This window comes from Tursiops truncatus, chromosome 1 (assembly GCF_011762595.2).
Source record: "Tursiops truncatus isolate mTurTru1 chromosome 1, mTurTru1.mat.Y, whole genome shotgun sequence".
NCBI lineage: Eukaryota > Metazoa > Chordata > Mammalia > Artiodactyla > Delphinidae > Tursiops > Tursiops truncatus.
In genome coordinates this window covers 73995053-74021146 of record NC_047034.1, presented here as the reverse complement: position 1 = coordinate 74021146, position 26094 = coordinate 73995053, and the positions used below count along the sequence as shown (strand labels likewise).

The following is a 26094-nucleotide window of genomic DNA, read 5'->3' as shown; positions in this document are numbered from 1 at the left end:
GGCCATAGGTAATCACGTACATGAAATGACAGATGAAATATTCAAATTATATATTACAACCTGTAGGTACGTATATACATACAGAAATATGTTACAGAAACTGGGACAAGGACAGAGAGAGAGAGATTAAAATGTCTGGAACACGCAAAATCTGCAGAGCTGAAACTCCTAGAAGTCCATCTGACAGAGGAATATTCTTTTACCTGAGGGAACGTCAGCCTTGTTCTATTCAGGCCGTCAGTGGATTGGATGAGAACTTCCCACGTTATAGAGGGCAACCGACTTAACTCAGGCTACTGATTTAAATAATACTCTCATCCAAAATCATCCTTACAGAAACACACAGAATAATGTTTGTCCAGTAAATGGGGGACCTGTGCCAGTGAATCTGACCCATAAATTAACCATCAAACCTTCCTTCCAGCACATTGACAAATTGTATGAAGAAAGTACAGCACGATATAGGTTTATTTGACACATGCTCCACCGTGACCTAAATGGAAAATGCAAAACATAGGTTTAAAATATAACAAAATTCTTATTAATGATTAAGAAGTTGTACATGAATGGCAATGAACTTCAGTGACTGCATTTTTAATCAAGTGATTTCAACTTTCTCATGAATTAACCCTAGATTTGATGGGAAACAATATGTGTTTCAATAATTCATAAGTATTAAATACATACAAAATTAGTTGCGTGAATGGCATTGCATAATACATTGGGTTTCCCAATAATTTTACAGTGACAGGAAGCCAGAAAATTTGAACAATCCTCTGAGGTTTCTTCAAAAATTGAAGACATCCGAAGAGGTCAGTTGGAGAAATTGGATTGGAGCATGTGTTATGTCCCTTTGGGAGGTATGAGCAATGAAGCAAAAAGCTTCATTTCTGTTGTTAGTCTTGGGTCTGAGCTGCCAGCTCATCTCAGTTATGGTAGGGGATGCTATGTGCCTAGTGGATTCCTTGTGGCAGGAAGTAAAACAGATTTATAAAGGTCACAGGCATCTGACTGCTGGATGTTCTTTATTTGAAGGAGCAAACAGTGAAAGGAGGACCGTAGTGGTCAACACTTTACTACACGTTTCCAAGTGTCAAGATAGGGAATCATATGAGATGATCTGCAAATTTCCCTCAGACCATTTTCGAAGACGAAACGAGACTTTGTTTAGCAAGCCATGAATCAAACCGAAATGAATTGAAAGAAAGACTTGAGGTAATGTGACATGTGTCACCAGGTAGCGAGGCCCATTTCAAACCAGTATGTACAACAAACTTGCCACCAGCTCAAGTGCAACTAGGCAGGCAGTTTTAGAGTCAAGGATGGTGAAAGATACGAAAGGGTCATCCTCCCCAGTCAAGGAATGGAACTTTTGACTCCAAGTTAGAGGACACTCCAAGTGCTCCCACTGCCTTAAACCACTGAAACTGAGAGCTAAGGCAGGGCCTCTGTGAGTCATGAGAACATAATCCAGTGAGGAGATCCGGGATCAGGATATTTCCTGTTTTCAGAGTCCCTGCCAAGCCAGTAGTGGATGGATTTGCATTTGAGTTGGGAAATGATTGGACTAGGCCAAGTTTGGTAGTTCCGCTTCCCCCTGGGTGGGGCAGTAAGCGCCAATAAATAGGTCCTCTGCTGCACGACAGCTATCCTCCTGCCACTCGAGTTCTGATTGACTTTGGAGACCTGGTGAGCCTTATTCTTCATTTCAACTTTGTTCATGGACACCCAAATGTTGAGTTTAGGCTGGACTCAGCAAGCTTGATGGGTCCAAAATTATGATCATGGGTATAATGCTACTTAGTGGATGAGAACTTGGAATCTGGGCACAATGTTGTATTGTATTTACTAGATTACTGATACCTAGTTTGAATTCCTCTATTGAAAAAGAAATTAACAGGAAATATTGACATGAAGGGATAAAGAGCAAAGTATTTACCTTCTTCTATGCCTTCCTCTTGGACCTCTGCTGTGATTTCAGAGGCATTTATCTTAGAAGGTGTGAGACCCTTACACTAATCCTGATTGCCCTCTGCTCTGGATATAAGTCATCCTGTCGGGACGTCATGAGAGGAAATGTTGATACAAATTGCTTGTGAGCTTGCAAATGATTTTAAAACGTGTGAGGGCCTTTTCTGAAGATGTCGTTTCCATTAAAAAGAAAAAAGGAAAGAAGGAAAGAAAGAAAGAAAGAAACCAAAAGAGAAAACATTGCATGTTTCTTCAAAGCAAAGATATTTTCTTTAGAAAAGCTGTATGAGAAAAGGGAAGGTTTTCTCTGGGCTGATGTAACGATTTTCTGAAGAGCGAGAGAGAAGTCAGAAATTCATTAAAAAGTACTAAACAGATTAAAGCACATACTTAGAGATTGGTGAGATACTATCTGTTGTTATTCCACAAGATTTTGCTGTTTTCTCTATAGGAATCCCTTGTTGTGAACACGGTCATATACTTTCTTTCAGATATTAAGACTCCAGAAAGATGTCTTCTCAACATCAGCAGTGCAAGCAGCCCTGCCAGCCACCACCAGTGTGCACACCAAAATGCCATGACCCTTGCCCACCTTGCAAGTGTCCAGACCCTTGCCCACCTTGCAAGTGTCCAGACCCTTGCCCACCTATAAAGTGCCCTGACCCATGCGTGCCTCAGCAGTGCAAGCAGAAATGCCCTCCTGGGGCACCTGTTCAACATTGCTAGCAGAAGTGCCCACCCAAGAGTAGGTAAGAGCTTGAGCTTTTATCTGCATCTGGAAAGGATAAGGACAATCAGCTCAACTAGTTCCAGAGCTCCACCTTCCTCTTCTCTTCAAAGCCTATCATGGATACGGAAGAAGCTTCTCCACCCTTCAGCCTCAATATGCGAGTGCTGCTTCCTGACAGACAGAGGTTTCTTACCTGTGAGTGCTGTACTGCTTCCCTCTGGGAGGTGCCCAAGAAAGCATCGCAGAGCCTCTGAAGGAAGACCAGCAGCTCTCCTCCTGGGCGCCCTCTGAGGATTCTCATGCTGTCTTCTGTGTCGGTCGGTCACCTGGGCATGGGTTTCTACCAGCTGAGCAATTGTTACTTATCCTCCACGTCCTGAATAAAATACAGTTCTTTTGTGAGATGGGAAAATACTTTCTTTCTTTGCAAACCTGCTTTTAGCAATATCATATGATAATGTTGCTTGATGTGTATCCTTCTTTGATCCCGAGTTTCAGGCTTTCACAGTCAGTGTTATCTGAATTTTGAGTCATATCAATGATTATTTCTATACAGTTAAAAATGCAGGTTATTTTCCTAATTATTGCTTGACTCATTTAAGGAACAAGCTTTGTAACTTCTTGGGATTTCAAATCCTTTGATAAACTCTGGGGAAAATCACATATACAGTGCCCACTTGCTTAGCCATAAAAATTACATGAACGTGTGTCATTTAGTTGGCACAATGCCGAGCATGTAATTGGCATTTGAGAGGTGGCAGATCATCATTGTCCCTGTCATCATCACCGTCACCACCACCAACACAGTCACCACCACCCCAGGTGCTCCAAGCAGGGGAGTGGCTCTGACATACCTAGTAGAGCAAGCAAGGATATTCTTTAAACTTTATGATCCATTCATATTCTGTGTTGATTTTCTTTACCAGTTTAACTGAATTTTTAATCTGACCCCACAAAATAACCAGTTTGGGAAATTATTGGGATACTCTGTATAATATTATAGTAGTTCTGAAAACATGGGTAGTACAAAAGAAAGGGAACTTAAAGGGACCTTACCAGACAAAGTGCTACCTCTTCCCCATTTGTACAACGTGCTCTTCTTATTGCAAAACTCAACAACCGCAGGGTCTTATTATGTTTTTTCACCTCGGAAATTACATTCTTCATTATTTTGACCCCACATTTGAGATACACAGGGGATTCCAATGTTTATCTTGATTTACAAAATGACGGTTACTGTGCCGCTTGTTTTCCAAGTGCATAGCTTACTGGTCCAGTAAGCTGTGAAAAGGGATGTGTTCATTAAGCATATCCCTTCTTGTGGTTAGAAGTAAAGGAGTCAAAGATGCCAGAACTGCAGAAGCAAACAAATGCCCGTGTTACTGTTCAACGCTCACCAGACTGTGTCATGAGTGAAAAATCAACACTGCTATTTGGGAGTTGTCTCTACTGTAGCTACTGTTATTTGACCTGACATAGAAATTAGTTCTTTGAGGTGGGATGCTCCTGTAACAAATCTTAAAATTGTGGCATTGGCTTATGTGTCTGGAGGTGGTTGGAAAGGAATCTGATATTGGAAGCCGTAAATGTGGTGCTACATGTTATTCAAAGGCAAAATGTTTGAAGTAATGGCTGTCCATGGTATCTTTAGAGGCAAAGCAATGGTTGCTCACTTGCTGATTTGCCCAGGGTATTTCAGGAGATGTATGTTCAGGAAAATCTTTCTGGTTGACAGGCCATGAATGTACAGAATGAAAAGAAAAATAATACAGTCCAGAATTTCAAAACCTTGTTGAATTAGAAAACTCACCGCTTGTAAGTCCTAAAGAGTAAGAGATGAGATTAGAAGTGGTTTCCAACTAGAAGTTCAATTTCAGTGGACTGTTACAACAGGGAAAGTAGACAGAAGTTGTCTTCTTTCCACCTGTGTGCCAGGGAGCCTCAGGGTTGCTGTATTATGTTAGGGGAAAAGGCAGTGATTTAATCAGGCCAGAAAATTCCTTCTACAAAAGGACCTAACTGAGATCTGTAGGACATAGAAATGATTGGGGGACTGAAATTATATCAGGTGCCTAGTATGTTTATGAGGGAGTTGAGAACTAAATTAACTATGGGCCAAAACGAAAAAGAATGATTTTGAAGATTACTAACGACATTCCCGCGCACCTTTCCCTAATTTCCAACTAGGAAATCAGATATGGTCAGTACAGGTGACTAAAAGGGAATATCCACTCTGAGGTGACTACAAGGACCCCAGAGAATGATGGATAAAGGAAGCTCTCTCAGAGAATAGTATCAGATTCTGAGAGAGCCAAGGAGGAGAAGGAACACAGAGATGCTCAAACATTGTTACTCCGTTTTATGACACATATTGCTTCATGCTTTCCCTCTGGGTTTATTGAGGAATAATTAACAAACGAAATTGTACATATTTACTGTGTATAATGTGATGACCTGACATATGTGTACGTTATGCAGTCATTACCATCATCGGTCACTTAGAACATTAATCACTTCATCAGTAACAATGTAATGTGTGTATGTCTCCCTGTTTCTCTGTGTGTGTGTGTGTGTGTGTGTGTGTGTGTCTTTGTATGTGTGTGTGTGATGAGAATGCTTATGGTCTAATTTCCCAGCAAGATTCAACTACACAAGTGAGTGCTATTACCTAGATCACCATGCTCTACTGTAGACTCTGAGAACTCATTCATTGTATGACTGCAGGCTTGTACCCGTGGCCAAACATCCGACCTTTCTCCGACCCCTCACACCCTGCTGACCACCATTCTACTCTCTGTTGCTCTGACAACTGTTAGTTTGGAAACACATTCCAAAATGAACAATGGTACGAAGGAGAAATAAGAAAAAAATAGAAAATAACCTGAGATAAACGAAAATGAAAAGAAAACATACAAGGACATTCGGGATAACTGTAATGCAGAACAAAGAGAGCAACCTATGCCTAGAGATATCTATATTACAAAAGATGATCTCAAATCAGTAGCCTGATAGACATGGATGCATGTGTGTGGGTTTATGAAAACTGAAAACTCGTAACACTAAATACAGTAAAGTATAAGCAGTGATTGTTTTTGGCCGTTTAATACACATGCTCATTTTTTAACAGCTTTATGTTTTCCCATTATATATTAAATGGTATACCTTCATTTTAATAACAACGTATAATATTGTTAAAAATATATATAGGAGTCAGTGAAGATGTGGCTGAGCTGCAAGCAAAGTTTACGACCTGGTCTTCTGGCACATGCCTAGCTGATGACTTTCACACGATTCAAGTGTCTCCTCTTTCTCCTCCTCTACTCCTCATTTCCCTCTTCCTCCTGCTGTCCCATTATAAAACCCCATTCCTAAGAAGCTTCCTGATTATTCGGCCAAGACAAGTTACTAGGCCAGTTCTTCCTTCTGACTGCAGGAAGAATTATGAAAGGACTATTACTAAATGCATGGGCGATATGTCAAAGTACCAAATTGGACGGTTAAGGGGTAGATATTGGCAGTGAAGATAATATGGCAGGTTGAGGGTTCTGGCACGTGAAGAAGAAGACAGAGAATAAACGCTGAACATTTTTTTCAAATTTCTCTCTTCAAAGACCTAAAACATTGTTGGACTGAGTGGAAAAAAGCAAATATATCAGATGTGCCCTAAGTTCACATTTCATCCAGCTGTCAGACCTGTAGTGCTTTGCTTATCTTTCCCCTCCCAGCGTCACTCTGAATCATTTCTATGTGATGCTCTGAATCTGAAATGGTACCTTATATCTACTTTTGGTTTCACACAATTGAAACGTCGTATTCACTTCTGGAATACAAGAGATTTATTTCCTGATAAAGGAATTTTAAGCGCAGGACAGCGGTCTAGGGAAGAGTTCACGTAAGCTGAGGTGGGATATCCCGATTCCATTAAACATCTGTTCCCACATTCTACAGTATCAAAAGCGATATTTGCAACTCTATTCCTAAACCAGACAGGGCCCTCACCAACCATGATCCATCAAAACACTCTTCAGTGCCCATGGCGACAGCATAGAAAAGAGTAGTGTTCATATCCAGGATACAAGGGAGGAACTTAGAAAACCTGTTAACATCTAAATCACTGAAAAGGCAGAAATGAAATCTTTGGTGGACGTGCTAAGGCAATGGTTCCTGAACTTCAGTTATTTGCTAATAGCTCATTATATTTGTCATAATTCCACACCCCATGTGTCATATTACATTAATATGTTTGGCTTTAAATTCACTTCAAAATACCTTTGAAAATTTTTATTTTAATTGGCCATAGGTAATCACGTACATGAAATGACAGATGAAATATTCAAATTATATATTACAACCTGTAGGTACGTATATACATACAGAAATATGTTACAGAAACTGGGACAAGGACAGAGAGAGAGAGATTAAAATGTCTGGAACACGCAAAATCTGCAGAGCTGAAACTCCTAGAAGTCCATCTGACAGAGGAATATTCTTTTACCTGAGGGAACGTCAGCCTTGTTCTATTCAGGCCGTCAGTGGATTGGATGAGAACTTCCCACGTTATAGAGGGCAACCGACTTAACTCAGGCTACTGATTTAAATAATACTCTCATCCAAAATCATCCTTACAGAAACACACAGAATAATGTTTGTCCAGTAAACGGGGGACCTGTGCCAGTGAATCTGACCCATAAATTAACCATCAAACCTTCCTTCCAGCACATTGACAAATTGTATGAAGAAAGTACAGCACGATATAGGTTTATTTGACACATGCTCCACCGTGACCTAAATGGAAAATGCAAAACATAGGTTTAAAATATAACAAAATTCTTATTAATGATTAAGAAGTTGTACATGAATGGCAATGAACTTCAGTGACTGCATTTGTAATCAAGTGATTTCAACTTTCTCATGAATTTACCCTAGATTTGATGGGAAACAATATGTGTTTCAATAATTCATAAGTATTAAATACATACAAAATTAGTTGCGTGAATGGCATTGCATAATACATTGGGTTTCCCAATAATTTTACAGTGACAGGAAGCCAGAAAATTTGAACAATCCTCTGAGATTTCTTCAAAAATTGAAGACATCCGAAGAGGTCAGTTGGAGAAATTGGATTGGAGCATGTGTTATGTCCCTTTGGGAGGTATGAGCAATGAAGCAAAAAGCTTCATTTCTGTTGTTAGTCTTGGGTCTGAGCTGCCAGCTCATCTCAGTTATGGTAGGGGATGCTATGTGCCTAGTGGATTCCTTGTGGCAGGAAGTAAAACAGATTTATAAAGGTCACAGGCATCTGACTGCTGGATGTTCTTTATTTGAAGGAGCAAACAGTGAAAGGAGGACCGTAGTGGTCAACACTTTACTACACGTTTCCAAGTGTCAAGATAGGGAATCATATGAGATGATCTGCAAATTTCCCTCAGACCATTTTCGAAGACAAAACGAGACTTTGTTTAGCAAGCCATGAATCAAACCGAAATGAATTGAAAGAAAGACTTGAGGTAAAGTGACATGTGTCACCAGGTAGCGAGGCCCATTTCAAACCAGTATGTACAACAAACTTGCCACCAGCTCAAGTGCAACTAGGCAGGCAGTTTTAGAGTCAAGGATGGTGAAAGATACGAAAGGGTCATCCTCCCCAGTCAAGGAATGGAACTTTTGACTCCAAGTTAGAGGACACTCCAAGTGCTCCCACTGCCTTAAACCACTGAAACTGAGAGCTAAGGCAGGGCCTCTGTGAGTCATGAGAACATAATCCAGTGAGGAGATCCGGGATCAGGATATTTCCTGTTTTCAGAGTCCCTGCCAAGCCACTTATGGATGGATTTGCATTTGGGTTGGGAAATGATTGGACCAGGCCAAGTTTGGTAGTTCCGCTTCCCCCTGGGTGGGGCAGTAAGCGCCAATAAATAGGTCCTCTGCTGCACGACAGCTATCCTCCTGCCACTCGAGTTCTGATTGACTTTGGAGAACCTGGTGAGTCTTATTCTTCATTTCAACTTTGTTCATGGACACCCAAATGTTGAGTTTCTGCTGGATTCAGCAAGCTTGATGGGTCCAAAATTATGATCATGGGTATAACGCTACTTAGTGGATGAGAACTTGGAATCTGGGCACAATGTTGTATTGTATTTACTAGATTACTGATACCTAGTTTGAATTCCTCTATTGAAAAAGAAATTAACAGGAAATATTGACATGAAGGGATAAAGAGCAAAGTATTTACCTTCTTCTATGCCTTTCTCTTGGACCTCTGCTGTGATTTCAGAGGCATTTATCTTAGAAGGTGTGAGACCCTTACACTAATCCTGATTGCCCTTTGCTCTGGATATAAGTCATTCTGTCAGGACGTCATGAGAGGAAATGTTGATACAAATTGCTTGTGAGCTTGCCCATGATTTTAGAACATGTGAGGGCCTTTTCTGAAGATGTCGTTTCCATTAAAAAGAAAAAAGGAAAGAAGGAAAGAAAGAAAGAAAGAAACCAAAAGAGAAAACATTGCATGTTTCTTCAAAGCAAAGATATTTTCTTTAGAAAAGCTGTATGAGAAAAGGGAAGGTTTTCTCTGGGCTGATGTAACGATTTTCTGAAGAGCGAGAGAGAAGTCAGAAATTCATTAAAAAGTATTAAACAGATTAAAGCACATACTTAGAGATTGGTGAGATACTATCTGTTGTTATTCCACAAGATTTTGCTGTTTTCTCTATAGGAATCCCTTGTTGTGAACACGGTCATATACTTTCTTTCAGATATTAAGACTCCAGAAAGATGTCTTCTCAACATCAGCAGTGCAAGCAGCCCTGCCAGCCACCACCAGTGTGCACACCAAAATGCCATGACCCTTGCCCACCTTGCAAGTGTCCAGACCCTTGCCCACCTTGCAAGTGTCCAGGCCCTATCCCACCTATAAAGTGCCCTGACCCATGCGTGCCTCAGCAGTGCAAGCAGAAATGCCCTCCTGGGGCACCTGTTCAACATTGCTAGCAGAAGTGCCCACCCAAGAGTAGGTAAGAGCTTGAGCTTTTATCTGCATCTGGAAAGGATAAGGACAATCAGCTCAACTAGTTCCAGAGCTCCACCTTCCTCTTCTCTTCAAAGCCTATCATGGATACGGAAGAAGCTTCTCCACCCTTCAGCCTCAATATGCGAGTGCTGCTCCCTGACAGACAGAGGTTTCTTACCTGTGAGTGCTGTACTGCTTCCCTCTGGAAGGTGCCCAAGAAAGCATCGCAGAGCCTCTGAAGGAAGAGCAGCCGCTCTCCTCCTGGGCACCCTCTGAGGATTCTCTCGCTGTCTTCTGTGTCGGTCGGTCACCTGGGCATGGGTTTCTACCAGCTGAGCAATTGTTACTTATCCTCCACGTCCTGAATAAAATACAGTTCTTTTGTGAGATGGGAAAATATTTCCTTTCTTTGCAAACCTGCTTTTAGCAATATCATATGATAATGTTGCTTGATTTCTATCCTTCTTTGATCCCGAGTTTCAGGCTTTCACAGTCAGTGTTATCTGAATTTTGAGTCGTATCAATGATTATTTCTATACAGTTAAAAATGCAGGTTATTTTCCTAATTATTGCTTGACTCATTTAAGGAACAAGCTTTGTAACTTCTTGGGATTTCAAATCCTTTGATAAACTCTGGGGAAAATCACATATACAGTGCCCACTTGCTTAGCCATAAAAATTACATGAACGTGTGTCATTTAGTTGGCACAATGCCGAGCATGTAATTGGCATTTGAGAGGTGGCAGATCATCATTGTCCCTGTCATCATCACCGTCACCACCACCAACACCGTCACCACCACCCCAGGTGCTCCAAGCAGGGGAGTGGCTCTGACATACCTAGTAGAGCAAGCAAGGATATTCTTTAAACTTTATGATCCATTCATATTCTGTGTTGATTTTCTTTACCAGTTTAACTGAATTTTTAATCTGACCCCACAAAATAACCAGTTTGGGAAATTATTGGGATACTCTGTATAATATTATAGTAGTTCTGAAAACATGGGTAGTACAAAAGAAAGGGAACTTAAAGGGACCTTACCAGACAAAGTGCTACCTCTTCCCCATTTGTACAACGTGCTCTTCTTATTGCAAAACTCAACAACCGCAGGGTCTTATTATGTTTTTTCACCTCGGAAATTACATTCTTCATTATTTTGACCCCACATTTGAGATACACAGGGGATTCCAATGTTTATCTTGATTTACAAAATGACGGTTACTGTGCCGCTTGTTTTCCAAGTGCTTAGCTTACTGGTCCAGTAAGCTGTGAAAAGGGATGTGTTCATTAAGCATATCCCTTCTTGTGGTTAGAAGTAAAGGAGTCAAAGATGCCAGAACTGCAGAAGCAAACAAATGCCCATGTTACTGTTCAACGCTCACCAGACTGTGTCATGAGTGAAAAATCAACACTGCTATTTGGGAGTTGTCTCTACTGTAGCTACTGTTATTTGACCTGACATAGAAATTAGTTCTTTGAGGTGGGATGCTCCTGTAACAAATCTTAAAATTGTGGCATTGGCTTATGTGTCTGGAGGTGGTTGGAAAGGAATCTGATATTGGAAGCCGTAAATGTGGTGCTACATTTACGGCTTACATTTACGGTTATTCAAAGGCAAATTGTTTGAAGTAATGGTTGTCCATGGTATCTTTAGAGGCAAAGCAATGGTTGCTCACTTGCTGATTTGCCCAGGGTATTTCAGGAGATGTATGTTCAGGAAAATCTTTCTGGTTGACAGGCCATGAATGTACAGAATGAAAAGAAAAATAATACAGTCCAGAATTTCAAAACCTTGTTGAATTAGAAAACTCACCGCTTGTAAGTCCTAAAGAGTAAGAGATGAGATTAGAAGTGGTTTTCAACTAGAAGTTCAATTTCAGTGGACTGTTACAACAGGGAAAGTAGACAGAAGTTGTCTTCTTTCCACCTGTGTGCCAGGGAGCCTCAGGGTTGCTGTATTATTTTAGGGGAAAAGGCAGTGATTTAATCAGGCCAGAAAATTCCTTCTACAAAAGGACCTAACTGAGATCTGTAGGACATAGAAATGATTGGGGGACTGAAATTATATCAGGTGCCTAGTAAGTTTATGAGGGAGTTGAGAACTAAATTAACTATGGGCCAAAACGAAAAAGAATGATTTTTAAGATTACTAACGACATTCCCGTGCACCTTTCCCTAATTTCCAACTAGGAAATCAGATATGGTCAGTACAGGTGACTAAAAGGGAATATCCACTCTGAGGTGACTACAAGGACCCCAGAGAATGATGGATAAAGGAAGCTCTCTCAGAGAATAGTATCAGATCCTGACAGAGCTTAGGAGGGGAAGGAACACAGAGATGCTCAAACATTGTTACTCCATTGTGTGATACTTATTCCTTCATGCTTTCCCTCTGGGTTTATTGAGGAATAATTAACAAACGAAATTGTACATATTTACTGTGTATAATGTGATGACTTGACATATGTGTACTTTATGCAGTCATTACCATCATCGGTCACTTAGAACATAAATCACTTCATCAGTAACAATGTAATGTGTGTATGTCTCCCTGTTTCTGTGTGTGTGTGTGTGTGTGTGTGTGTGTGTGTGTGTGTGTCTATGTATGTGTGTGTGTGATGAGAATGCTTATGGTCTAATTTCCCAGCAAGATTCAACTACACAAGTGAGTGCTATTACCTAGATCACCATGCTCTACTGTAGACTCTGAGAACTCATTCATTGTATGATTGCAGGCTTGTACCCGTGGCCAAACATCCGACCTTTCCCCGACCCCTCAGACCCTGCTGACCACCATTCTACTCTCTGTTGCTCTGACATCTGTGTTAGTTTGGAAACACATTCCAAAATGAACAATGGTACGAAGGAGAAATAAGAAATAAATAGAAAATAACCTGAGATGAACGAAAATGAAAAGAAAACATCCAAGAACATTCGGGATAAATGTAATGCAGCACAAAGAGAGCAACCTATGCCTAGAGATATCTATATTACAAAAGATGATCTCAAATCAGTAGCCTGATAGACATGGATGCATGTGTGTGGGTTTATGAAAATTGAAAACTCGTAACACTAAATACAGCAAAGTATCAGCAGTGATTGTTTTTGGCCGTTTAATACACATGCTCATTTTTTAACAGCTTTATGTTTTCTGCATTATATATTAAATGGTATACCTTCATTTTAATAACAACGTATCATATTGTTAAAAATATATATAGGAGTCAGTGAAGATGTGGCTGAGCTGCAAGCAAAGTTTACGACCTGGTCTTCTGGCACATGCCTAGCTGATGACTTTCACACGATTCAAGTGTCTCCTCTTTCTCCTCCTCTACTCCTCATTTCCCTCTTCCTCCTGCTGTCCCATTATAAAACCCCATTCTTAAGAAGCTTCCTGATTATTCGGCCAAGACAAGTTACTAGGCCAGTTCTTCCTTCTGACTGCAGGAAGAATTATGAAAGGACTATTACTAAATGCATGGGCGATATGTCAAAGTACCAAATTGGACGGTTAAGGGGTAGATATTGGCAGTGAAGATAATATGGCAGGTTGAGGGTTCTGGCACGTGAAGAAGAAGACAGAGAATAAACGCTGAACATTTTTTTCAAATTTCTCTCTTCAAAGACCTAAAACATTGTTGGACTGAGTGGAAAAAAGCAAATATATCAGATGTGCCCTAAGTTCACATTTCATCCACATGTCAGACCTGTAGTGCTTTGCTTATCTTTCCCCTCCCAGCGTCACTCTGAATCATTTCTATGTGATGCTCTGAATCTGAAATGGTACCTTATATCTACTTTTGGTTTCACACAATTGAAACGTCGTATTCACTTCTGGAATACAAGAGATTTATTTCCTGATAAAGGAATTTTAAGCGCAGGACAGCGGTCTAGTGAAGAGTTCGCGTAAGCTGAGATAGGATATCCCGATTCCATTAAACATCCGTTCCCACATTCTACAGTATCAAAGCGATATTTGCAACTCTATTCCTAAACCAGACAGGGCCCTCACCAACCATGATCCATCAAAACACTCTTCAGTGCCCATGGCGACAGCATAGAAAAGAGTAGTGTTCATATCCAGGATAGAAGGGAGGAACTTAGAAAACCTGTTAACATCTAAATCACTGAAAAGGCAGAAATGAAATCTTTGGTGGACGTGCTAAGGCAATGGTTCCTGAACTTCAGTTATTTGTTAATAGCTCATTATATTTGTCATAATTCCACACCCCATGTGTCATATTACATTAATATGTTTGACTTTAAATTCACTTCAAAATACTTTTGAAAATTTTTATTTTAATTGGCCATAGGTAATCACGTACATGAAATGACAGATGAAATATTCAAATTATATATTACAACCTGTAGGTATGTATATACATACAGAAATATGTTACAGAAACTGGGACAAGGACAGAGAGAGAGAGATTAAAATGTCTGGAACACGCAAAATCTGCAGAGCTGAAACTCCTAGAAGTCCATCTGACAGAGGAATATTCTTTTACCTGAGGGAACGTCAGCCTTGTTCTATTCAGGCCGTCAGTGGATTGGATGAGAACTTCCCACGTTATAGAGGGCAACCGACTTAACTCAGGCTACTGATTTAAATAATACTCTCATCCAAAATCATCCTTACAGAAACACACAGAATAATGTTTGTCCAGTAAACGGGGGACCTGTGCCAGTGAATCTGACCCATAAATTAACCATCAAACCTTCCTTCCAGCACATTGACAAATTGTATGAAGAAAGTACAGCACGATATAGGTTTATTTGACACATGCTCCACCGTGACCTAAATGGAAAATGCAAAACATAGGTTTAAAATATAACAAAATTCTTATTAATGATTAAGAAGTTGTACATGAATGGCAATGAACTTCAGTGACTGCATTTGTAATCAAGTGATTTCAACTTTCTCATGAATTTACCCTAGATTTGATGGGAAACAATATGTGTTTCAATAATTCATAAGTATTAAATACATACAAAATTAGTTGCGTGAATGGCATTGCATAATACATTGGGTTTCCCAATAATTTTACAGTGACAGGAAGCCAGAAAATTTGAACAATCCTCTGAGATTTCTTCAAAAATTGAAGACATCCGAAGAGGTCAGTTGGAGAAATTGGATTGGAGCATGTGTTATGTCCCTTTGGGAGGTATGAGCAATGAAGCAAAAAGCTTCATTTCTGTTGTTAGTCTTGGGTCTGAGCTGCCAGCTCATCTCAGTTATGGTAGGGGATGCTATGTGCCTAGTGGATTCCTTGTGGCAGGAAGTAAAACAGATTTATAAAGGTCACAGGCATCTGACTGCTGGATGTTCTTTATTTGAAGGAGCAAACAGTGAAAGGAGGACCGTAGTGGTCAACACTTTACTACACGTTTCCAAGTGTCAAGATAGGGAATCATATGAGATGATCTGCAAATTTCCCTCAGACCATTTTCGAAGACAAAACGAGACTTTGTTTAGCAAGCCATGAATCAAACCGAAATGAATTGAAAGAAAGACTTGAGGTAATGTGACATGTGTCACCAGGTAGCGAGGCCCATTTCAAACCAGTATGTACAACAAACTTGCCACCAGCTCAAGTGCAACTAGGCAGGCAGTTTTAGAGTCAAGGATGGTGAAAGATAGGAAGGGGTCATCCTCCCCAGTCAAGGAATGGAACTTTTGACTCCAAGTTAGAGGACACTCCAAGTGCTCCCACTGCCTTAAACCACTGAAACTGAGAGCTAAGGCAGGGCCTCTGTGAGTCATGAGAACATAATCCAGTGAGGAGATCCGGGATCAGGATATTTCCTGTTTTCAGAGTCCCTGCCAAGCCACTTATGGATGGATTTGCATTTGGGTTGGGAAATGATTGGACCAGGCCAAGTTTGGTAGTTCCGCTTCCCCCTGGGTGGGGCAGTAAGCGCCAATAAATAGGTCCTCTGCTGCACGACAGCTATCCTCCTGCCACTCGAGTTCTGATTGACTTTGGAGAACCTGGTGAGTCTTATTCTTCATTTCAACTTTGTTCATGGACACCCAAATGTTGAGTTTCTGCTGGATTCAGCAAGCTTGATGGGTCCAAAATTATGATCATGGGTATAACGCTACTTAGTGGATGAGAACTTGGAATCTGGGCACAATGTTGTATTGTATTTACTAGATTACTGATACCTAGTTTGAATTCCTCTATTGAAAAAGAAATTAACAGGAAATATTGACATGAAGGGATAAAGAGCAAAGTATTTACCTTCTTCTATGCCTTCCTCTTGGACCTCTGCTGTGATTTCAGAGGCATTTATCTTAGAAGGTGTGAGACCCTTACACTAATCCTGATTGCCCTCTGCTCTGGATATAAGTCATCCTGTCAGGACGTCATGAGAGGAAATGTTGATACAAATTGCTTGTGAGCTTGCCCATGATTTTAGAACATGTGAGGGCCTTTTCTGAAGATGTCGTTTCCATTAAAAAGAAAAAAGGAAAGAAGGAAAGAAGGAAAGAAAGAAAGAAAGAAACCAAAAGAGAAAACATTGCATGTTTCTTCAAAGCAAAGATATTTTCTTTAGAAAAGCTGTATGAGAAAAGGGAAGGTTTTCTCTGGGCTGATGTAACGATTTTCTGAAGAGCGAGAGAGAAGTCAGAAATTCATTAAAAAGTATTAAACAGATTAAAGCACATACTTAGAGATTGGTGAGATACTATCTGTTGTTATTCCACAAGATTTTGCTGTTTTCTCTATAGGAATTCCTTGTTGTGAACACGGTCATATACTTTCTTTCAGATATTAAGACTCCAGAAAGATGTCTTCTCAACATCAGCAGTGCAAGCAGCCCTGCCAGCCACCACCAGTGTGCACACCAAAATGCCATGACCCTTGCCCACCTTGCAAGTGTCCAGACCCTTGCCCACCTTGCAAGTGTCCAGACCCTTGCCCACCTATAAAGTGCCCTGACCCATGCGTGCCTCAGCAGTGCAAGCAGCCCTGCCAGCCACCACCAGTGTGCACACCAAAATGCCATGACCCTTGCCCACCTTGCAAGTGTCCAGACCCTTGCCCACCTTGCAAGTGTCCAGACCCTTGCCCACCTATAAAGTGCCCTGACCCATGCGTGCCTCAGCAGTGCAAGCAGAAATGCCCTCCTGGGGCACCTGTTCAACATTGCTAGCAGAAGTGCCCACCCAAGAGTAGGTAAGAGCTTGAGCTTTTATCTGCATCTGGAAAGGATAAGGACAATCAGCTCAACTAGTTCCAGAGCTCCACCTTCCTCTTCTCTTCAAAGCCTATCATGGATACGGAAGAAGCTTCTCCACCCTTCAGCCTCAATATGCGAGTGCTGCTTCCTGACAGACAGAGGTTTCTTACCTGTGAGTGCTGTACTGCTTCCCTCTGGGAGGTGCCCAAGAAAGCATCGCAGAGCCTCTGAAGGAAGACCAGCAGCTCTCCTCCTGGGCGCCCTCTGAGGATTCTCATGCTGTCTTCTGTGTCGGTCGGTCACCTGGGCATGGGTTTCTACCAGCTGAGCAATTGTTACTTATCCTCCACGTCCTGAATAAAATACAGTTCTTTTGTGAGATGGGAAAATACTTTCTTTCTTTGCAAACCTGCTTTTAGCAATATCATATGATAATGTTGCTTGATGTGTATCCTTCTTTGATCCCGAGTTTCAGGCTTTCACAGTCAGTGTTATCTGAATTTTGAGTCATATCAATGATTATTTCTATACAGTTAAAAATGCAGGTTATTTTCCTAATTATTGCTTGACTCATTTAAGGAACAAGCTTTGTAACTTCTTGGGATTTCAAATCCTTTGATAAACTCTGGGGAAAATCACATATACAGTGCCCACTTGCTTAGCCATAAAAATTACATGAACGTGTGTCATTTAGTTGGCACAATGCCGAGCATGTAATTGGCATTTGAGAGGTGGCAGATCATCATTGTCCCTGTCATCATCACCGTCACCACCACCAACACAGTCACCACCACCCCAGGTGCTCCAAGCAGGGGAGTGGCTCTGACATACCTAGTAGAGCAAGCAAGGATATTCTTTAAACTTTATGATCCATTCATATTCTGTGTTGATTTTCTTTACCAGTTTAACTGAATTTTTAATCTGACCCCACAAAATAACCAGTTTGGGAAATTATTGGGATACTCTGTATGAAATTATAGTAGTTTTGAAAACATGGGTAGTACAAAAGAAAGGGAACTTAAAGGGACCTTACCAGACAAAGTGCTACCTCTTCCCCATTTGTACAACGTGCTCTTCTTATTGCAAAACTCAACAACCGCAGGGTCTTATTATGTTTTTTCACCTCGGAAATTACATTCTTCATTATTTTGACCCCACATTTGAGATACACAGGGGATTCCAATGTTTATCTTGATTTACAAAATGACGGTTACTGTGCCGCTTGTTTTCCAAGTGCTTAGCTTACTGGTCCAGTAAGCTGTGAAAAGGGATGTGTTCATTAAGCATATCCCTTCTTGTGGTTAGAAGTAAAGGAGTCAAAGATGCCAGAACTGCAGAAGCAAACAAATGCCCATGTTACTGTTCAACGCTCACCAGACTGTGTCATGAGTGAAAAATCAACACTGCTATTTGGGAGTTGTCTCTACTGTAGCTACTGTTATTTGACCTGACATAGAAATTAGTTCTTTGAGGTGGGATGCTCCTGTAACAAATCTTAAAATTGTGGCATTGGCTTATGTGTCTGGAGGTGGTTGGAAAGGAATCTGATATTGGAAGCCGTAAATGTGGTGCTACATGTTATTCAAAGGCAAATTGTTTGAAGTAATTGTTGTCCATGGTATCTTTAGAGGCAAAGCAATGGTTGCTCACTTGCTGATTTGCCCAGGGTATTTCAGGAGATGTATGTTCAGGAAAATTTTTCTGGTTGACAGGCCAGAAATGTACAGAATGAAAAGAAAAATAATACAGTCCAGAAGTTCAAAACCTTGTTGAATTAGAAAACTCACCGCTTGTAAGTCCTAAAGAGTAAGAGATGCGATTAGAAGTGGTTTTCAACTAGAAGTTCAATTTCAGTGGACTGTTACAACAGGGAAAGTAGACAGAAGTTGTCTTCTTTCCACCTGTGTGCCAGGGAGCCTCATGGTTGCTGTATTATGTTAGGGGAAAAGGCAGTGATTTAATCACGCCAGAAAATTCCTTCTACAAAAGGACCTAACTGAGATCTGTAGGACATAGAAATGATTGGGGGACTGAAATTATATCAGGTGCCTAATAAGTTTCTGAGGGAATTGAGAACTAAATTAACTATGGGCCAAAACGAAAAAGAATGATTTTGAAGATTACTAACGACATTCCCGCGCACCTTTCCCTAATTTCCAACTAGGAAATCAGATATGGTCAGTACAGGTGACTAAAAGGGAATATCCACTCTGAGGTGACTACAAGGACCCCAGAGAATGATGGATAAAGGAAGCTCTCTCAGAGAATAGTATCAGATCCTGAGAGAGCCAAGGAGGAGAAGGAACACAGAGATGCTCAAACATTGTTACTCTGTTGTATGATACTTATTCCTTCATGCTTTCCCTCTGGGTTTATTGAAGAATAATTAACAAACAAAATTGTACATATTTACTGTGTATAATGTGATGACTTGACATATGTGTACTTTATGCAGTCATTACCATCATCGGTCACTTAGCACATAAATCACTTCATCAGTAACAATGTAATGTGTGTATGTCTCCCTGTTTCTGTGTGTGTGTGTGTGTGTGTGTGTGTCTTTGTATGTGTGTGTGTGATGAGAATGCTTATGGTCTAATTTCCCAGCAAGATTCAACTACACAAGTGAGTGCTATTACCTAGATCACCATGCTCTACTGTAGACTCTGAGAACTCATTCATTGTATGATTGCAGGCTTGTACCCGTGGCCAAACATCCGACCTTTCCCCGACCCCTCAGACCCTGCTGACCACCATTCTACTCTCTGTTGCTCTGACATCTGTGTTAGTTTGGAAACACATTCCAAAATGAACAATGGTACGAAGGAGAAATAAGAAATAAATAGAAAATAACTTGAGATGAACGAAAATGAAAAGAAAACATCCAAGAACATTCGGGATAAATGTAATGCAGCACAAAGAGAGCAACCTATGCCTAGAGATATCGATATTACAAAAGATGATCTCAAATCAGTAGCCTGATAGACATGGATGCATGTGTGTGGGTTTATGAAAATTGAAAACTCGTAACACTAAATACAGCAAAGTATCAGCAGTGATTGTTTTTGGCCGTTTAATACACATGCTCATTTTTTAACAGCTTTATGTTTTCTGCATTATATATTAAATGGTATACCTTCATTTTAATAACAACGTATCATATTGTTAAAAATATATATAGGAGTCAGTGAAGATGTGGCTGAGCTGCAAGCAAAGTTTACGACCTGGTCTTCTGGCACATGCCTAGCTGATGACTTTCACACGATTCAAGTGTCTCCTCTTTCTCCTCCTCTACTCCTCATTTCCCTCTTCCTCCTGCTGTCCCATTATAAAACCCCATTCTTAAGAAGCTTCCTGATTATTCGGCCAAGACAAGTTACTAGGCCAGTTCTTCCTTCTGACTGCAGGAAGAATTATGAAAGGACTATTACTAAATGCATGGGCGATATGTCAAAGTACCAAATTGGACGGTTAAGGGGTAGATATTGGCAGTGAAGATAATATGGCAGGTTGAGGGTTCTGGCACGTGAAGAAGAAGACAGAGAATAAACGCTGAACATTTTTTTCAAATTTCTCTCTTCAAAGACCTAAAACATTGTTGGACTGAGTGGAAAAAAGCAAATATATCAGATGTGCCCTAAGTTCACATTTCATCCACATGTCAGACCTGTAGTGCTTTGCTTATCTTTCCCCTCCCAGCGTCACTCTGAATCATTTCTATGTGATGCTCTGAATCTGAAATGGTACCTTATATCTACTTTTGGTTTCACACAATTGAAACGTCGTATTCACTTCTGGAATACAAGAGATTTATTTCCTGATAAAGGAATTTTAAGCGCAGGACAGCGGTCTAGTGAAGAGTTCGCGTAAGCTGAGATAGGATATCCCGATTCCATTAAACATCCGTTCCCACATTCTACAGTATCAAAGCGATATTTGCAACTCTATTCCTAAACCAGACAGGGCCCTCACCAACCATGATCCATCAAAACACTCTTCAGTGCCCATGGCGACAGCATAGAAAAGAGTAGTGTTCATATCCAGGATAGAAGGGAGGAACTTAGAAAACCTGTTAACATCTAAATCACTGAAAAGGCAGAAATGAAATCTTTGGTGGACGTGCTAAGGCAATGGTTCCTGAACTTCAGTTATTTGCTAATAGCTCATTATATTTGTCATAATTCCACACCCCATGTGTCATATTACATTAATATGTTTGACTTTAAATTCACTTCAAAATACTTTTGAAAATTTTTATTTTAATTGGCCATAGGTAATCACGTACATGAAATGACAGATGAAATATTCAAATTATATATTACAACCTGTAGGTATGTATATACATACAGAAATATGTTACAGAAACTGGGACAAGGACAGAGAGAGAGAGATTAAAATGTCTGGAACACGCAAAATCTGCAGAGCTGAAACTCCTAGAAGTCCATCTGACAGAGGAATATTCTTTTACCTGAGGGAACGTCAGCCTTGTTCTATTCAGGCCGTCAGTGGATTGGATGAGAACTTCCCACGTTATAGAGGGCAACCGACTTAACTCAGGCTACTGATTTAAATAATACTCTCATCCAAAATCATCCTTACAGAAACACACAGAATAATGTTTGTCCAGTAAACGGGGGACCTGTGCCAGTGAATCTGACCCATAAATTAACCATCAAACCTTCCTTCCAGCACATTGACAAATTGTATGAAGAAAGTACAGCACGATATAGGTTTATTTGACACATGCTCCACCGTGACCTAAATGGAAAATGCAAAACATAGGTTTAAAATATAACAAAATTCTTATTAATGATTAAGAAGTTGTACATGAATGGCAATGAACTTCAGTGACTGCATTTGTAATCAAGTGATTTCATCTTTCTCATGAATTTACCTTAGATTTGATGGGAAACAATATGTGTTTCAATAATTCATAAGTATTAAATACATACAAAATTAGTTGCGTGAATGGCATTGCATAATACATTGGGTTTCCCAATAATTTTACAGTGACAGGAAGCCAGAAAATTTGAACAATCCTCTGAGATTTCTTCAAAAATTGAAGACATCCGAAGAGGTCAGTTGGAGAAATTGGATTGGAGCATGTGTTATGTCCCTTTGGGAGGTATGAGCAATGAAGCAAAAAGCTTCATTTCTGTTGTTAGTCTTGGGTCTGAGCTGCCAGCTCATCTCAGTTATGGTAGGGGATGCTATGTGCCTAGTGGATTCCTTGTGGCAGGAAGTAAAACAGATTTATAAAGGTCACAGGCATCTGACTGCTGGATGTTCTTTATTTGAAGGAGCAAACAGTGAAAGGAGGACCGTAGTGGTCAACACTTTACTACACGTTTCCAAGTGTCAAGATAGGGAATCATATGAGATGATCTGCAAATTTCCCTCAGACCATTTTCGAAGACAAAACGAGACTTTGTTTAGCAAGCCATGAATCAAACCGAAATGAATTGAAAGAAAGACTTGAGGTAAAGTGACATGTGTCACCAGGTAGCGAGGCCCATTTCAAACCAGTATGTACAACAAACTTGCCACCAGCTCAAGTGCAACTAGGCAGGCAGTTTTAGAGTCAAGGATGGTGAAAGATAGGAAGGGGTCATCCTCCCCAGTCAAGGAATGGAACTTTTGACTCCAAGTTAGAGGACACTCCAAGTGCTCCCACTGCCTTAAACCACTGAAACTGAGAGCTAAGGCAGGGCCTCTGTGAGTCATGAGAACATAATCCAGTGAGGAGATCCGGGATCAGGATATTTCCTGTTTTCAGAGTCCCTGCCAAGCCACTTATGGATGGATTTGCATTTGGGTTGGGAAATGATTGGACCAGGCCAAGTTTGGTAGTTCCGCTTCCCCCTGGGTGGGGCAGTAAGCGCCAATAAATAGGTCCTCTGCTGCACGACAGCTATCCTCCTGCCACTCGAGTTCTGATTGACTTTGGAGAACCTGGTGAGTCTTATTCTTCATTTCAACTTTGTTCATGGACACCCAAATGTTGAGTTTAGGCTGGATCAGCAAGCTTGATGGGTCCAAAATTATGATCATGGGTATAATGCTACTTAGTGGATGAGAACTTGGAATCTGGGCACAATGTTGTATTGTATTTACTAGATTACTGATACCTAGTTTGAATTCCTCTATTGAAAAAGAAATTAACAGGAAATATTGACATGAAGGGATAAAGAGCAAAGTATTTACCTTCTTCTATGCCTTTCTCTTGGACCTCTGCTGTGATTTCAGAGGCATTTATCTTAGAAGGTGTGAGACCCTTACACTAATCCTGATTGCCCTTTGTCATTCTGTCAGGACGTCATGAGAGGAAATGTTGATACAAATTGCTTGTGAGCTTGCCCATGATTTTAGAACATGTGAGGGCCTTTTCTGAAGATGTCGTTTCCATTAAAAAGAAAAAAGGAAAGAAGGAAAGAAAGAAAGAAAGAAACCAAAAGAGAAAACATTGCATGTTTCTTCAAAGCAAAGATATTTTCTTTAGAAAAGCTGTATGAGAAAAGGGAAGGTTTTCTCTGGGCTGATGTAACGATTTTCTGAAGAGCGAGAGAGAAGTCAGAAATTCATTAAAAAGTATTAAACAGATTAAAGCACATACTTAGAGATTGGTGAGATACTATCTGTTGTTATTCCACAAGATTTTGCTGTTTTCTCTATAGGAATCCCTTGTTGTGAACACGGTCATATACTTTCTTTCAGATATTAAGACTCCAGAAAGATGTCTTCTCAACATCAGCAGTGCAAGCAGCCCTGCCAGCCACCACCAGTGTGCACACCAAAATGCCATGACCCTTGCCCACCTTGCAAGTGTCCAGACCCTTGCCCACCTTGCAAGTGTCCAGACCCTTGCCCACCTATAAAGTGCCCTGACCCATGCGTGCCTCAGCAGTGCAAGCAGAAATGCCCTCCTGGGGCACCTGTTCAACATTGCTAGCAGAAGTGCCCACCCAAGAGTATGTAAGAGCTTGAGCTTTTATCTGCATCTGGAAAGGATAAGGACAATCAGCTCAACTAGTTCCAGAGCTCCACCTTCCTCTTCTCTTCAAAGCCTATCATGGATACGGAAGAAGCTTCCCCACCCTTCAGCCTCAATATGCGAGTGCTGCTTCCTGACAGACAGAGGTTTCTTACCTGTGAGTGCTGTACTGCTTCCCTCTGGAAGGTGCCCAAGAAAGCATCGCAGAGCCTCTGAAGGAAGACCAGCAGCTGTCCTCCTGGGCGCCCTCTGAGGATTCTCTTGCTGTCTTCTGTGTCGGTCGGTCACCTGGGCATGGGTTTCTACCAGCTGAGCAATTGTTACTTATCCTCCACGTCCTGAATAAAATACAGTTCTTTTGTGAGATGGGAAAATACTTTCTTTCTTTGCAAACCTGCTTTTAGCAATATCATATGATAATGTTGCTTGATTTCTATCCTTCTTTGATCCCGAGTTTCAGGCTTTCACAGTCAGTGTTATCTGAATTTTGAGTCATATCAATGATTATTTCTATACAGTTAAAAATCCAGGTTATTTTCCTAATTATTGCTTGACTCATTTAAGGAACAAGCTTTGTAACTTCTTGGGATTTCAAATCCTTTGATAAACTCTGGGGAAAATCACATATACAGTGCCCACTTGCTTAGCCATAAAAATTACATGAACGTGTGTCATTTAGTTGGCACAATGCCGAGCATGTAATTGGCATTTGAGAGGTGGCAGATCATCATTGTCCCTGTCATCATCACCGTCACCACCACCAACACCGTCACCACCACCCCAGGTGCTCCAAGCAGGGGAGTGGCTCTGACATACCTAGTAGAGCAAGCAAGGATATTCTTTAAACTTTATGATCCATTCATATTCTGTGTTTTCTTTACCAGTTTAACTGAATTTTTAATCTGACCCCACAAAATAACCAGTTTGGGAAATTATTGGGATACTCTGTATAATATTATAGTAGTTCTGAAAACATGGGTAGTACAAAAGAAAGGGAACTTAAAGGGACCTTACCAGACAAAGTGCTACCTCTTCCCCATTTGTACAACGTGCTCTTCTTATTGCAAAACTCAACAACTGCAGGGTCTTATTATGTTTTTTCACCTCGGAAATTACATTCTTCATTATTTTGACCCCACATTTGAGATACACAGGGGATTCCAATGTTTATCTTGATTTACAAAATGACGGTTACTGTGCCGCTTGTTTTCCAAGTGCTTAGCTTACTGGTCCAGTAAGCTGTGAAAAGGGATGTGTTCATTAAGCATATCCCTTCTTGTGGTTAGAAGTAAAGGAGTCAAAGATGCCAGAACTGCAGAAGCAAACAAATGCCCATGTTACTGTTCAACGCTCACCAGACTGTGTCATGAGTGAAAAATCAACACTGCTATTTGGGAGTTGTCTCTACTGTAGCTACTGTTATTTGACCTGACATAGAAATTAGTTCTTTGAGGTGGGATGCTCCTGTAACAAATCTTAAAATTGTGGCATTGGCTCATGTGTCTGGAGGTGGTTGGAAAGGAATCTGATATTGGAAGCCGTAAATGTGGTGCTACATGTTATTCAAAGGCAAAATGTTTGAAGTAATGGCTGTCCATGGTATCTTTAGAGGCAAAGCAATGGTTGCTCACTTGCTGATTTGCCCAGGGTATTTCAGGAGATGTATGTTCAGGAAAATCTTTCTGGTTGACAGGCCATGAATGTACAGAATGAAAAGAAAAATAATACAGTCCAGAATTTCAAAACCTTGTTGAATTAGAAAATTCACCGCTTGTAAGTCCTAAAGAGTAAGAGATGAGATTAGAAGTGGTTTCCAACTAGAAGTTCAATTTCAGTGGACTGTTACAACAGGGAAAGTAGACAGAAGTTGTCTTCTTTCCACACATGTGCCAGGGAGCCTCAGGGTTGCTGTATTATGTTAGGGGAAAAGGCAGTGATTTAATCAGGCCAGAAAATTCCTTCTACAAAAGGACCTAACTGAGATCTGTAGGACATAGAAATGATTGGGGGACTGAAATTATATCAGGTGCCTAGTATGTTTATGAGGGAGTTGAGAACTAAATTAACTATGGGCCAAAACGAAAAAGAATGATTTTGAAGATTACTAACGACATTCCCGCGCACCTTTCCCTAATTTCCAACTAGGAAATCAGATATGGTCAGTACAGGTGACTAAAAGGGAATATCCACTCTGAGGTGACTACA

At 40.6% G+C, this 26094-nt stretch overlaps 2 long non-coding RNA genes across 3 annotated transcripts; both read left to right on the top strand.

Annotated features, from left to right (window-relative positions):
- Positions 1-1575: 1575 nt before the first annotated feature.
- Positions 1576-17277, top strand: LOC117312704 (uncharacterized). Of its 2 annotated transcripts, none has more exons than XR_004527170.2 (4): positions 1576-1689; positions 2463-8683; positions 9457-15705; positions 16487-17277. It is a non-coding gene; the product is annotated as an uncharacterized lncRNA (long non-coding RNA). The 2 variants fall into 2 exon arrangements; XR_012333051.1 differs by lacking the exon at positions 1576-1689 and adding an exon at positions 1715-1734.
- Positions 17278-21802: 4525 nt separating this feature from the next.
- Positions 21803-24253, top strand: LOC117312708 (uncharacterized). The gene is made up of 2 exons (XR_004527177.2): positions 21803-22853; positions 23613-24253. It is a non-coding gene; the product is annotated as an uncharacterized lncRNA (long non-coding RNA).
- The last annotated feature ends 1841 nt before the right edge of the window (positions 24254-26094 follow it).